Raw genomic sequence first — 15,852 nt, forward strand, 5'->3', positions numbered from 1 at the left:
CCGATCCGATCACCGATACCGATCTTTTTAAAGCCTTCTTTTTATCATGTAGAATTATTTATAGTGATGATCCAGTCAAGATTTTTAGACATTTATTCAGGACCTAAATTTCTTTTTTGAAATGAAAAACCCTTGTAAGAGGGGATTTTTTTTTTTATTTGAGGGGTGGAGGGGGGCATTTTTTAGACGTTTTTCAAAAATATATATTTATCTCACCTAAATATTTGATCATGCACTACATTTATGTTTGCAACCGTGTGCAGTGTGAACGCTTTAATTCGTTAACATGAGTGCGGAAAAAATATGCACCGCATACGCACTGCAAACGGAGTATGTGTGGACCTGGCGTTATGTGTGTGCACTGCGAGTGTGCATGAGCGCACGGTCTCCAGGAGAGCGTGCGAGCGCTGAATGGTTTAAACACTGGCAAGAATTAAAAAGAAATGCAATTTATAAACTTTAGTGACGACACTACCTCGATTGTGCAAATGATAATTCCTAGTGCTATGTCAACTGCAGTGTGCAGCTCGCTTATAGTGCAGACACGATGTGATTTGAAGCCATTTGCGCATTTTGAGAGAGAAAGAGAGAGTGCGCGCGGTGATTCACTCCTGTTTGTGAAATTGTCTCACAGAAAGTTTTCAAATTACTTTATAATTTATTTATTGAAGAAATATGAATTGTACCTCACCTTCAGCATTATAATTATTTCACCCGCGCCGGATTGTTTTTTTGAGATCGGCCTTTTTAGAGACTGCTGATCGATCATCCCAAAGCAATTATCAGCCGATAGTGATCAGTAGCCGATCAATCGGAGCACCCCAATAAAAAAAGTTATTTTAAATTGTAATTCTATTTTACAATATTACTGTTTTTACTGGTATTTTTTTATAAGTTAAATGCAGCCTTGATAAGCAAAATAGACTTTATGAAACATGAAAAAATCTTTCCTACCCCAAACGGTATGATAGTGTACAATGTCCCAAAAAGTATTGGACTAAGCTAAATGTAATTGCGTTTGATATTATGCAAAATACCAAACAAAACAAACAAAGATTCTATGTCATTTTCTGATTTGGACCAATATGACTCAAAGGTCTTAGATTCAAACTCTGTTAGGGAAGCTGTATGAATTGGAGCGCTGCCCTTTTTCTCTAACAGTGACCGAGCCAATTGATCCTGTAGATAGTGTGCTGGTAGTTGCTTTGGATAAAAAGTGTCTCCTAAAAAAATAAATATGAAATGCAATTCACAGCGTTCATACCAACAGTGATTAAATTGCTGGAGGCCACCTTGTTTCTGTACTTTCGATTACCCGTAGATGTTCATACTTCGGCCGTTATCAGTGGTGGATTACGTGAGCTTCACTGTCTGCACTCCTATTGCACTTTTCTCAGGCATTTTTGCAATTTCTTCTAACCAGCTGGTCTCAAGGTGTTTTTGGTGGATGTTGGAATCAGCTCTCCTTAAGTTCACACAGTTGCCCCAGCAGAGTAACCACTGGTGTATTCATCACATTAACTATGAACCTGATGCACTAATGCTTTAAAACCACAGAGTCCAAATACTTATGTCTTCATTTCGAACAGTATATTTATAGTGACATTTATAACTCGAGATGTCTGGTAACCACTGAGCAGATTGGGGTATTTCAGGGTGAGAGTCCTCATGCCTTAAATCCCTGCAGAATGATTCATTAATAAAGCAGAAATGTACCATCTTCATATAGCATTAATTTCATCATTTTCCCATCTCTATCTCTCTTCCGTCTCTTCTTGTTTGTTTACACCAGTTTTTCATGAGGGATTCTGTCTTAAAGTGTCTTTTAACATCACTGTCATTGAGTTCACACAGACTAGTGACAGCTGATCAGAGACACACATGCTCCCTCTGCTCTCTCTCTATTTCACTCTCTCTCGCTATGAATTCTGCATGACTCCGAGGTATTGCACGTCATACATGTCCAGTGCTTCTCATGGCATGAGCATAAATAATTAAAAACTATAGGTGCCAAAGTTAAAACCGTAATATATAGAATTTATTCAGTCTTTCATATGCTTCATATCTTATTCCTCACATTAAGGCCAGTTAATGCATTAGGCACCATGAACTAACAATGTACAACAATTGTTATTTTTAAAATATTATAATCAATGTTTATTTATTAATACATGTACTAATATTTATTGTTAATGCATGTTTGTTCATAGTATATATTTGTTTTTTTATAATTTCTAATGATTCAATTAATTCTGAAAAAATATATATTTTATATTATTTTATTTTAACTTGAAATATTAAAAGATCAGTACAAGTAGAAATTAATATTAAACGAGATTAAAGGATTGTTCAGTGTTTTTCATGTTACTGTTGCATTGATAGCATATTTAACCTTATTATTGTTAAGTGTTTCTGGCTAATTTTGACATTAAATCATCTGCAAGGTTTATCATGCTTATTTTAATCTTTTGGCAACACTAACTAAAGCAGTTGTGCTACATACTATATTTGGGGAAATTGTAATAAATTAGGATTCTTTGATAAATAGAAAGTTTGTAACATTACAAATGTCTTTGCTGTCACTTTTAGTCAGTTTAATTGATTCTTGCTGAATAAAAGTAATGATTTTTTTTGTTACTGACCCCAGACATTTGAAACAGCAATGTGTGTATTTTAGTTACTGTAATTGTCACTTGATATACATGAAGATCATCAGTTTGGAGCTGAGCACAATTGTTTACACCTCTCAATCTTCAATCTGTCTCCACAGCTCACTCTACAGAGCACCAAATCCAGAGTGGCCTTCTTCCAGGAGCTGTAGCCATCCAGACACATTGGACTAGTGTTTGAATGTGTGAACGATGTTTTGTGTGTTTTTATCACATTCCTGACAGGCTTTGACCCATTCCTGTATGATCTTAACACGTTCTGGTGATGAAGAATGTATATGCGGCTAAAGTTTACATTAACACTAAGAGGACCAAACCCTCATGTAAACGGAACTACAGAGGGAAAGGAGCTTTTCAAACCAGCGCACGCACACTAACATAAACTCATTCACATACAGAGATGCACTACACGTTGTTTCCCAATATCCTTTTGTCTGCAGGAGGTCAGAATCCCATTATGAAGACACTACGGTTAAGCAGTATACAAACACTGACTACATCCTAAATTCATCTCTCCAGTTGCACAGCAGAAATCTCGGTCTCTCTCGATCAATACGTGTCAGAATAATTGGCTGAAGCAGTGGTATTGCACCCTTGTGCCGTATTAGTTCGTGAGTTTATTTTTTGGGGTCCAATATGGAGCTGTTTAGTCATTCATAAAGGTTGTATTAAACCTAGTTGGTACAGTATAAAAGAGTTTACTTCCTCTCAGAGGATAGTTTAGCACAGGATATTTTAGGGCAAGAAAACCTTTTGGGATCACACTATTTGGAAGACTATTACATATGAAATATTTGGATTTTTTTTAACTGTTTACTCTGTTTGAAATGTTTTAAAGAATTTGAATATATTTTTGAAAATGTTTTTGTGCAGAGGAATAAATGAATGGAAATGATCTTAAATATTCTTTGGCGGTCCTGTTTTTTTTTTTTTTTTTTTTTTTTGAATTGCTGGATCTTCCTAGCTCTTTGAACATCTCTCTAGTATTGCACTTTAGTGTGCAACCCGACCCACACCAACTATGCCACAAGCATGATTGATACCTCAAATCATGTGACTATTTTTCAGTGATCAGATGTACATTTTTCACCTGGCGGGCGATAAAACGGGCAAAAAAAGCCCTGCATTATGGCCATGAGCATGGTTCAGGATAAAGCTCCACAGAGACTGCTCACTTTATCAGCAGTCTTGGTTCCAGAAATGTTTTCGCATTCATTTTCTCCATTGGGATTTTGAAAAATATATTCAGTATTAAATTAAAATAAATTAAAATTGAGGCACAAACAAAATCTAAGAAAAAGACAAAAGGACCATACTTAAAGGCTTTTCCTTTTGGTATGAACAGCATAGCGCATGAAGTATTATGAAAGATGGGATTATGTTTATTTCAAAATAGATAGATTTGATTGTTTTGCTGAGGTTCATGGGAGTGGGTGTTTGCTGGATGGTTGTCATTTCTATGGTAATAACTAAAGAAATTCCACTGTTTTAAAAAAAATCAATTTCTGTATGGAGAAAGTGAATGAAATGTTTACTCCCAGAACCCAACTGTTAAGCTTCACTGTGTTTTGGGATGTTTTTTTTTATTTTATGTGTCTTATGTGATTGTGTTTGTGTGTGGATGTTTGAAAGGACAGACATGTATTGAGAATGGCGATCAAACAGCAGGCCGTTGGATTTTCATCTTCCTGGGGAATGTTCCGCAAGGTAAATCAATATAATCAGCCTAAAAATGAACAATTTGTAGTTGTTACATGAAAGCTGCAACTATCTCAATTATAGCATGAAGGATTAGTCCACAAATTAGAATTCAGTATGACGATTAATTCATTAGTTTAATAGCTCATTAAACTCAAAGCACTAAATATTGTGGAAATATGCAGTTTAAACCGCATTTAAAACTCTTGTAGTTTTTTCCCTAATGGCTGTATTTGTATTATTTGTTACCAGTCGAGACAATAACTATAATTTAGCTGGGCAGATGTCTAAGCTGTTTGCTTCATGTATCATACTTCCCATAATCCTCATTATCACAGCCTGAGACACAAACTCCCCATCGCTCATCAGTTTCTGGCCTTCCTCAATACAATGTCTGCATGTCTGGACGAGTGACAGCTTGATTGACAGCTGGTTCGAGGCATATTGACAGGCTGTCGCGATCGAGAGAGGGATGTGCCTTAGGAGGTGACCGTGTCACTATGCATCCCATCAGTCCATGGGGTGGCAGATGGAGGCCTTGGAAGATAAAACTGCATCTGTAGGTGGTACCAAGGTGAAAAGAAGAATAGCTACTTTACTGAGGGTGAGAAAATCAGAGGCAGTGATAATCAATGGTGGCTTTTTGCCTTGGGAATTTATTATAGTTTTTTGATTGCAGCTTACTTGGATTACACAACATGCCGTTTGATTGCCCAGACTGTTCTCTTAAGGGCAAGCTTGGTTTCTGATCTCAAGATACCCTGACTTTAAAGGTGAAATGTGTTGTTTTTATTATAAATGCTTTCTTCTATTCCAGTTTTATGTGCAGAGACCTCAATGAGGCATTTGTACTTTGACTTGTGTTAACACTGGCACTTTTTTAACATGAGCTTGCAGGTACATGCTCAATCTACACGCACTTCGACTGCTTTGTAATACTCTACCTGTCCTGCAGAGGACAACACCAGGTTGAGTGCAAAAGCAAGTATCTTCTGACCTCCAGGTACATCCATTATTGTAGTTTCCAACTTCATCTTCTGTTGCTTTATTGGCATTTTCCACCTTTGACTAGTTCTTAAAGGGATAGTCCCGGTTTAATACAAGTTAAGCTAAATCGACAGCATGTGTGGTGTAATGTTGATTAGCATAAAAAAATGGTTTCACTTCATCTAGTGTGGTTTTTCAGAAAAATCTGGATTCCAGTGAGACTCTTAGGGCCTGTTCACACTTGGCCATTTCATGCGTTTTCGCTGATCGGATATCTATCTGATTTGTTAAAACGTTTCCATTTACACTTGGCCACATAAATGTGTCGTCGCAAAACAGATATACATCCGATCTTCAATTCCCGCGCTATATTAAAGGGGTCATATGATGCTGCTAAAAAGAACATTATTTGGTGTAATGAAATGTGTTTATGCGGTTTAAAGTAAAAAAAAACACATTATTTTCCACATACTGTACATTATTGTTTCTCCTCTATGCCCCGCCTTTTTGAAATGATTGATTTTTACTAAAGATGCTCAGCTACTCGTCCGCAGCAATGCGTGTTGCATTAGCACTGTCATATCTGACTATAATGTCATATAGCCTATAACACGCTCTCACACGTTTATTATTTTAACGTTTTGAAAGGAGTAAAATTTGCATATGTGGTTTCAACAAGCAGATGCCTTTACACTTGTCCAGTTTCGTCTGGAATGCGGCCCAGACAACCTCCTGAAGTGGTTTGAGCGATCGGATTTATATCCGTCTCCAATGCGTTTCGGAGGGCATTTACACCTGGCCTTTTCACGATCGGATAGCTATCCGATCAGAAAAAACGCATGAAGTGACCAGGTGTAAACAGGCCCTTAGAATGGAGGTAAATGAAGCCAATAAATGTAAAGGTCATTATCAGTCTTAATTTAATATTATTTATATACTAGTATTTATTCATGTTTTGAATTAGCTTTTGTTTTTTATTATATTTTCTGTTTTAATGTTTTATTAACTTTATCTTAACGTTATTACATTTCTTTTTATCTTTTTTTTAGTTTTCACATTTTAGGACTTATTTTAGTTACACTAAATCAAAATTGGTGTAGAAACAATGTTCACTCAGAAATTGCTAGTATGTTTCACAAATAATTACAGAGAAATGGCAAATATTGATAAAAGTGTGATATTTTGAAGTAGAAAGAATTAAATAGAATTTTCTTGTAACACATACTCCAATAATTTTGTTTTATTGACAAATTAATCGTTTTTACAGTGTAGTTGCCAAGACAAGGTTTTAATATTTATATATATTTTTAAATTAAATATACATATATTTTTATTTTATATTTATTCATATATCAAATCGTAGATTAAATAGTTGTATTTTTATTCTAGCTATATTTCAGTTACCAGTAAACTATTTTGAACAGTTTGTTAAAATAACAACACTGCTTATAATTTTATAAAATCACTTGCATCATTTCTTCTGTTGAAAATTGTGAAATATCTGTGCTGTAAAGTTGTTCACGTTCAATCATAAACACACATATAATGTTACCAAACATGTATTTTCTGGCTATACCAAATTTTAACATTTATGAATTGGCCTCTTTCACTGTAACCCACATTTTTAAAGAAAATTAGACTTTTTTTTGTGTGTGTGGTAATCAATATTATGCCACAAATTCTGTTGTTTCAGCTTAACTTGAACTTGCACTTTCAGCTTTAGTAACCACTTGGCAGCTACTAATCACATCTTATTAGCAACCACATAGGCATATATTACTGTATTCAAGTTTCTCAAGGCTTGTTTAACCTTGAAACTTCAAATCTCTCTTGAAGCTATTTTAAACTTTCAGGAAAGGCTTTTGTCAAGTCAGCACTCCAACTTCACCTTTCTAGTAATTCTTTCTGGTGCTGCTGCAGAAATTACACACTTCACCTTTAATCTTCATAAAACATTATATAAAATATACTTCACCCTTCGTCATTGAGGTACTGTATTACTGTAGGCTGACTGGATTGCTGATTAGATGTCAGCGCTTGTTTTTCACAGAGCTGGTTCTCCATGTTACCTGAGACGCTAATGAATGACATTGAGTTCAGTGATTCGTTTCTCTGCTTAAATTGTTTTAATAGGCTTCAGGTGACTTACAAATACCCCTTGACAGGATGGAAGAAAGCTGTGTGTGTGTGTGTGTGTGTAATTATGCTTTGCCCTCACGTCCATGCAACGCCTGCTTTGTTTTGTATTTGCGTCATTGGAAATAACAGTAGCACATAACTCTTATCTCAAAGGACCTCCTGCAAAAAATCACTACCAGCCTTTGAGATGATGATCAATGGGGAGCATCAAGCCTGAGCGCGTTCACTCACACACTCCATATATTTATGCAAATCATATCCATGCGACAGAATATGTTTGAATGTGGCGTGTGTTGAAATGTCAGGGGGTGTATAATCAGTTTAGTTCTTTTGTTCTCGCTTGCTTTCGGTTTATTGAACCATTATACCAAACTATGGTTGAATGCTTGATTCTGATTGGCTGACAGACATTCCAAGGTCTTGATTAGTGTTCTGAAATGTTCTGTAATGCTATATTTACTGAGAACACAAAAATATATTTGTTGTATTTTCCATTCACTAAAAGCTACTAAATTCAACTACTAAACTACACTATTATTCACTACACACCCAACTATGACGACTTCCACTTCTGAGAACCTTGGAAATGTGAAAAGGATCCATAGTATCTAACTGTAAAGCTGTTTCTAAACAGGACATTTTGTCTGTGGCGTAAGAAGGTGGTTTTAGGGACATGAAAATTGTTTCAAAATGAGTAATATGACCTGTGGAGTGTGGTAATATAAGCAGAATTACTGAATCCTGAAAAATGACTGAATCCGAAATACTGAACCTGTGAATTATTGAAAATTAATGCACTTTTGAAGTGTGACTCACATCGTGGCCTCATTACCACCTCTGGGTGTGCATTAATTTTCAATATTTTAACATTCTGTTGTCAGTCGATGTCTTTAGTTATATTGGCTGTCCTCTTGTTTCTTCGGTGTGAAGTCATGAGACAAATGAGACACCTGTCTGTGATTGTATCTGATGATCTGAGACTTGATCATGCATTGGTCACATACACACTAGCAAGGTTTAGGAGTGACACTCGTACTGTATTTATTTGCAGAAGTGTCTGTGTGTGTGTGGAGTGATAATCGTAGTGATGGGTGTGTCTCATTCCACTCACTTGATTCACTTAGTATTAAGAGTACGGATTAATTATTTGTCAAGTATTTATCAAAAACACAGCTATATAACACGCTGTAACTGATTATCCTTCTTATATCATTTGTTGTGTTGTGTATCTTTATGGTAGCTGGTATGTTATTGTGTATTACATGTTTACATATGCTTATATTTATAGTTTATAGTTTATTAAATAATCAATTAATAGCATAAAATGCTATCAAATACATCTTTATTGTAAGAAATGTACGTATATTACTATATGCACTACTGTTCAAAAGTTTGGGTCATTTTTTTTAAAAGACATTTTTAATTAATATCATAGCAAAGACACATTAAGTTGATCAGAAGTGACAGTAAAGACATTTATAATGTTACAAAATTTCTATTTCAAATAAATGCTGAACTTTCTATTCATCGAAGAATTCTGAAAAAAGTATCACAGTTTCCACAAAAATATTAAGCAGCACAACTGTTTTCAATAATAATAATAATATGTAATATTATTGAGCAACAAATTATCATATTAGAATGATTTCAGAAGGATCATGTAACGCTGAAGACTGGAGTAATGATGCTGAAAATTGAGCTTTTTTTTGTCAGGAATAAATTACATTTTAAAATATATTAAAATAGAAAAATATTTTAAATTTTGATATTTCAAAATATTATTGTTTTTACTTTTTTTTTTTTGATCAAACAAACTCTGTCTTGGTGAGCATGTAAAACAATAATAATAAAAAAAAAAACTACCAACCCCGAAGTTTTGAGCAGCTAGTGACTATAAATATCTACTTGGGCACTGATGCACACTGGTTTTAATGGGCATTTTGGGAATTTCTAGGGAGTGTATGATTCATTTCACTAAAGCAATTTTTACACTGAGACAGTCTGGTGAGACTCTCTGGGCAGTGTGCTTAATACTGAACTAGGAAGCACAGTGAGAACAACCCAAGTTTTGCTAGTTGAACTGCTGTTATATATTATTATTTAAATATTTGTGCAAATGGATGTTTTAGAAATTTTTGTAGGAACATTTTGGAAATGATGTACTATGTTAAATGTCCATATTTAGGATCATTCTGTGCACATCTTTATAAATGAGGCCCCTGGTTTTTAAGCACTCAGATGAGGAGTGACAGCCATATTTAACTGTGTTTAAACGAGTTTGAGAATGAATTAGAGAGTGTTTGAAACTATGACAGCATCAAATCATTCATGCGCTGATTCAAGCAGAGTCTCTTTGTTCCTGTCTGGCATTGTATTATCTTCCCTATCCTCACGTCTTGCCCGTCTAGTGCGGTGTCTGTCCGCCGATGGGTGGTGGACCAGGGGAAGTATTACCCGAACGAAATCACTCTGCGCTCATTAGGCTGTCCAATCGCTGCAGGGTGGCCAATCAGTCTATTTTTAGGCCGCCGTTTTGCATTTCAGCCCATCAATCAAAAACAGACGCGGTCTACGCAGACGCTTTTCCTAAGCTCTGAACAGTCACGCATTAGAAAACCCCAATAAAACCAACAGGAACTTATGTTGATCTGTCAATTTATCAGCAGGGAAAATTAATTCATGAGATTTTCATGAGGCAAATGAGATTTAATATGCAGCCCAGTATTTAGCACAGTAAGACTCCTGCAGTGTTTTGAAATTATTTATATAAACTGCAATTAGCAGAGAAGTTTTTCTGAATTTCAGTATTTTAAATCTTCTCAGTTATTTCCATGTCCATTAATGCACTTATAATTTTTTTCTTAATAGTTCATTCTAGTAATGGCTAACTGCGTTTTGCCCTTCATGTAATAGACTCAATCTCACCATATTTTAATAGCTTTTTATCTTTACCTAACTTCCTTTCATGAACATGATCATCTTTATAGAGCAAGGAAGTTGAGCAGCAGTGACACTACTGACTCTCAGCATAACATCTGATTGATCGATACTGTAGTTCATTGTACAGTACAAGACCATCTGACTGGTGTGCAGAGCAACCAATAAAAGTTCAATAAAACCAATAAAAGTTGGGTTTACAGGATCTTTAGTGGTAGATAAAAGATCAGTTCTGACGTAGCAGGTTTGACTAATGGTTATGTGCCAAATCAGAATTGATTTGAAAATGCTTTTTAGGTGGTCTATAAGAAAGTAGAATTAAAATTAATTGAAATTCAAAGGACTTCATGTCACTGTAATTTTTAACAAAGAAAAGCCATTTTTTACATGTTGAAACGTTTTTAAGTTTGAATATTTATAAGATCAATTAAAATTAAATAAAAAATCTAAGAGTTTTGCATATGAACAGTGATGTACAAATTCTTTTCAATCCTTATAGATTCATAGAGTTCTAAATTTATGGAATTAATAGATTTTTGCATTCAGATTAGTCTGATCTGTCATTTTTGGTGCCATTTTTCACTTGTTTAAAAAAAACGTTACCTGACGTTTCATTTAATTTGGTCCTTTTAATTTAATTTTTTATATTATTTGACTCAGTATGTATATGATAAAATATAGCTATATAAATATATCTATAATATGAAGTGTAAATCTTTTATATTTCTAAAGCTGTTGATGTATTAATATTATATTTGAATATCATTTTTATATAATTTGATGAACTTTTATGTAACGTCACACTTGAATACTTATGAGGTCAGGCAGATCAATTCAATTCAGTTTTCTATTCAGATAGCTTTATTGTAATACAGTTGCCATCTGATTGATCTGTCTCTGTTCAGTCGCCCGTCTGACATTTATTTGATCTCTCTTTCCATGCTTCTTTGATCAGTCCATCTGTTGTTCTGGTAAATGTAACACTGTGATATCAAACCATAACTTATGGTATTTTTTAAACTTTCAGACAGTGCTATGTTAAGCCAGCATTCAAAAGCTTCTTTCATTTACTGCATTTTTCATGACGGTGGTTAATACCAAGCTGCCACAAATGTATTTTTATATGCACAGTATTTGAGGAGAATCTACATTTTTGTAAGAGTTCTCTAACATTTAATTCTGGAATATCTGTAGCTGGTTTTTTTTTGTTTTTTTTACTGCTCTGGTCCTGCTCTGTGTTGATTAATGTATTAGTGAAACACCCACCATTCAGTAATGTGTGTGTGCATGTCTAAGATAAATGTATTATCCTTTCTGCCATTAGCTGCCACTAAATGAGCAGAGAAGTCTGCATCATTATTACACTGTTCTCATTATAACATGAGTTTCAGTAATTAAATTTAACCATGAACCCTTCTCTGTGGTAGACTGTGTGCCCGGAAATAACTTAGGATCCGCATAACCCATCCAAATCTGAAACAGAGCTAACTACTGCACTGGGTCATGGGTCACTGTAAAGGTCAGTTACATGTATCAATAGAGCTGATTTAAAGACAGATGCTCAATCTGTCTGTCAGCAGCAGTTTTCAACATTAATAATAATAAGAAATGTTTCTTGAGCAGTAAATCAGCATATTAGAATGATTTCTGAAGGATCATGTGACACTGAAGACTGGAGTAATGATGCTAAAAATTCAGCAAATTTCATTTTAAAATACAGGTGCATCTCATTAAATTAGAATGTTGTGGAAAAGTTCATTTATTTCAGTAATTCAACTCAAATTGTGAAAACTTTTCCATGACATTCTAATTTATTGAGATGCACCTGTATAGCACAATAGAACATGGTTATTTAAAATTTTAATAATAATTCACAATTTACTGTTTTCATTTGGTGTTTTTATAAGGTTGGGAAACACTGACCTAAACAAAACTGATTTTAAGATAAAATGATTTTTCCTATACATTGATGCAGTGTTGCTCTGCACAAAAAGTAGGACATCGAAAGACTCGTGTTTGATTTTCTGTCAGTTTATTGTCATCTTTTTGACTTTCATAACTCATACGCATGCTCTGTCACAGCTGTGATCAATAGTACAGAGAGAAGATGGGTAATCAGAATCGCAAGCATTTTGCTTCTTCCTAAAAACAGCTTCTCTTTCTGTCTTTTTAACCCCTCAACACAGTGGTTTTCCCGCCACATATGCACTTGTCTCATCAATGCAGGAATCCGCGCTCACGGTGTCACTGCTTGTCAGTATTTTCACCTCTCTATTTTTAGAGAAATGAACGACATATAAAAACCACTGAGAGCCTCTCTTGCTTTTTTTGACGGCCTTGTTTTCTTCAAAATCCCCCCCCTCTCTCTCTCAGTCCTCCTCTTCTCATCCTCATTCTTTCAACCTCAGCTAACTTGCTTTTCTGTCACACTGTCTACCTTTCATCCCTTGTCTTCCCCCGCTCTTCTCCCATCCTCCTTTTGTCTGTCTGTGTTGAGCATGACTCCTTGACTTCCTTCAGACTGTGTTGTGGCAGTCGTGTCATTATGTTTGGCTTGACAAATACAACATACTGTTATTGTACATGCTGCAATGAAACCCCTGATCCCTTCATTCAGTATCTATCTATCTATCTATCTACCTATCTATCTATCTATCTATCTATCTATCTATCTATCCATCTATCTATCTATCTGTCGTTTTATCGTTCTTTCAAACTATTACTCTGTTGTTCATTGCATAATATCGCTCTATCTATCTTTCTATTTATGGCTCTATTTATTGATTTATTTATTGATCTATCATTCTTTTGTTCTATCTATCATTCTCTTTATGGCACAATTTGATGTTCTATCTAGGGCTGCACGATTATGACAAAAATCATAATTGTCGATTATTCCCTTGAAATTGTAATTGCGATTATTAATTACGATTATCACAATTTACATTGAATGAATTTTATACCATTGCTTGATGCAACTGCATGCCATATTTTTATATGAAAATAAACAAGCTGAAAACACTCTAACTGAAAAACCTTTAGTGCTTTTCTATAGTATTAAGCCTCAAATGTCAAATATACATCGGATTGGTTTCTTCTTTAAATTATAAAAAAGTAAATATATGAATGGTATTATAATGTTATACTAAACCTAAAACTAGAACAATGGAAAAACCCTTAACATAACATGTAGAAAGAAAAAAACATATCTTAAGTGCGCATAATAACATGAATGGACTTTGAACGATTAATTGCCGCTTTGAACGATTACGTAATTGTGGCATCCATAATTGTAATCGCGATTAGAAATTCAATTAATTGTGCAGCCCTAGTTCTATCTATCTTTCTTTTGTTCTATCGGTTTATCTGTCTATCATTCTATTGTTTAACATCATTTTTTTCATCCATCCATAGATTGGAATATCGCATAAAACATTTGCGAATAAAGCACCGTTTCTGAAGAGAGCAAAATCTTCACTTCCTGATTAACTAATCACGAAGAAAAATGTCATTTGCTGCAGTAGGAGAAGGCACTGTATATAATAATTTTTGTATACAATAAATTCTGAGCTTCAGAGCTTGTTAGGTTTTTTTAATGCACATTTTTAGAATTTATGCGCATCTTGGCCTTTCCATCCATCGTTTTTTTAAGCGATATCCCAAAATTTGCATAAAAAGGCGGATGGTGACATAGCTATTCTCTCTATCATTCTCTTTGTTGTTTTATCACACTATTATTCTCTCATTCTGTCTATCGTTTTATCTATTCTGCCAGTAGAGACAGAGCTCACCTACCAGTGCCCTATAAACATGTAGAACAACCCCACAACTGCCTAGCAACACCCTAGCAACCACTCAGGACACTCCAGCTACTACCTAGCATTGCCCTAGAAACATTTAACAACCTTTATGTTTCTGTAAGGCCTATATAGCCTTCAATCTGATACATTTAAAAAAAAAACTTCTAGTTCTACATTTACATGTATTCTCTTTTCTATTTCTCCAGTTCGTTCATTCCTCAGTTTCATCATTTATTCCTTCCTTCCCTGCTTTCCTTCCTTCCCTCATTAGCGTCTTTTTCCTGTTTATTTCTCTCTTACATCTTCTCTTCCCTCCCTCCGTCTCGTTTCGGTATGATCGCTGGTGATGTTTTCTGTGAGGGAGTGTGTCATACTGCTTACTCACTGGGAAAAAAAAAGGAGGGAAAGTTTGAGTTTGCCCCACTTTTTTTTCCATGTGCCAGTCAGGGAACACAGCAGCTTTGACCTGGATTCTGCACAAGAGCCATCCGCCAGGCTTTCATGACTCAGAGAATCATTAGATAGAGTCTCGCTCTCTCTCTCTTCCTCATTGTGTCTGCGTCTGTCTGGACTCTTGTTTTATTAACTGTGCCGTATCCATTGAGAAAACGAATAAAAACCTCAGCAATTAATATTAAATAAACACATGAAAGGCAAAGGATTTCATAATTCACCTACATTCCCTCTGTCCTCACAGAACATCCTCCGCAGAGACTCCTGAGACCAAGGATGGTGAGCCAAAAGCGCAAAATATGCATAAGAGTGCTGTTATTATCACCTCTCCTCATCATGTATTAAGGCCTAATTAGACGATCACAGAGTCAACGCGTGTCGCGGGGGATTATGTTTGCCCTGATTCAGCGTCTTGTTTATCTGGATTTTAAAGAGAAGCATGTTTATGAACCCATCAATGCAGCCTTTTCTAGCTGTGTGGGAAGGACGCATTGTACAATGCATAAGTTTGGCTCATGAATATTGATTAGCTGAGTTGGTAATAGGCCAAAGAAGTTTACCTGAAGAAAGCTATTCGTTAGCATTTCCATTGATCTAATTGGCGGTTGCTCAGCTGGTATCGAACTCCTTGGAATTCTGTGATGCATTTTATCCGCAACAGTCCATTGGGAGCCATAGAGAAGACTATTCCTCCACTACAGCTTAGTGGAAATGAGAAATATTGACTGTAATTGCCAGCATCTCCCAGTGGTGTCGGTGCCCTGGCGAGGGACATGGGCTGACATTTATTTTGAACACATGAGTGGTTTTAATTATAACAGCATTTCATCAGGGCCTATCAGTGGCAAGACTAGTCAGGCTGAGCTTCAAACCGGCATGATTAACACGCTCTTGTAAGACAGTGTTTCTCTGCCAGCGCACCACCAAAACTTTGCTGAGACCTAATTTTTGGAGAGTTCTCTAAAGCTATGGTTTTTGTCAGATGTTTTTGGCTTTTGGCTTTTGGCTCTGTCTGTCCGTCTGTCTGTCTGTCTGTCATTCTACTATTGTTTATTTATCATTAAGTTGGCTTGAAAAAGCCAATTTACTGAAATCCGATTTAAACAACTTCTTCTTCGACCAAATTTTAAAATGTATCTTCTTCTTCTTTGACCAAATTTTAAAATATA

This window comes from Sinocyclocheilus rhinocerous, unplaced genomic scaffold (genome assembly GCF_001515625.1).
Source record: "Sinocyclocheilus rhinocerous isolate Xijiao unplaced genomic scaffold, SAMN03320098_v1.1 scaffold1658, whole genome shotgun sequence".
Taxonomy (NCBI): Eukaryota; Metazoa; Chordata; class Actinopteri; order Cypriniformes; family Cyprinidae; genus Sinocyclocheilus; species Sinocyclocheilus rhinocerous.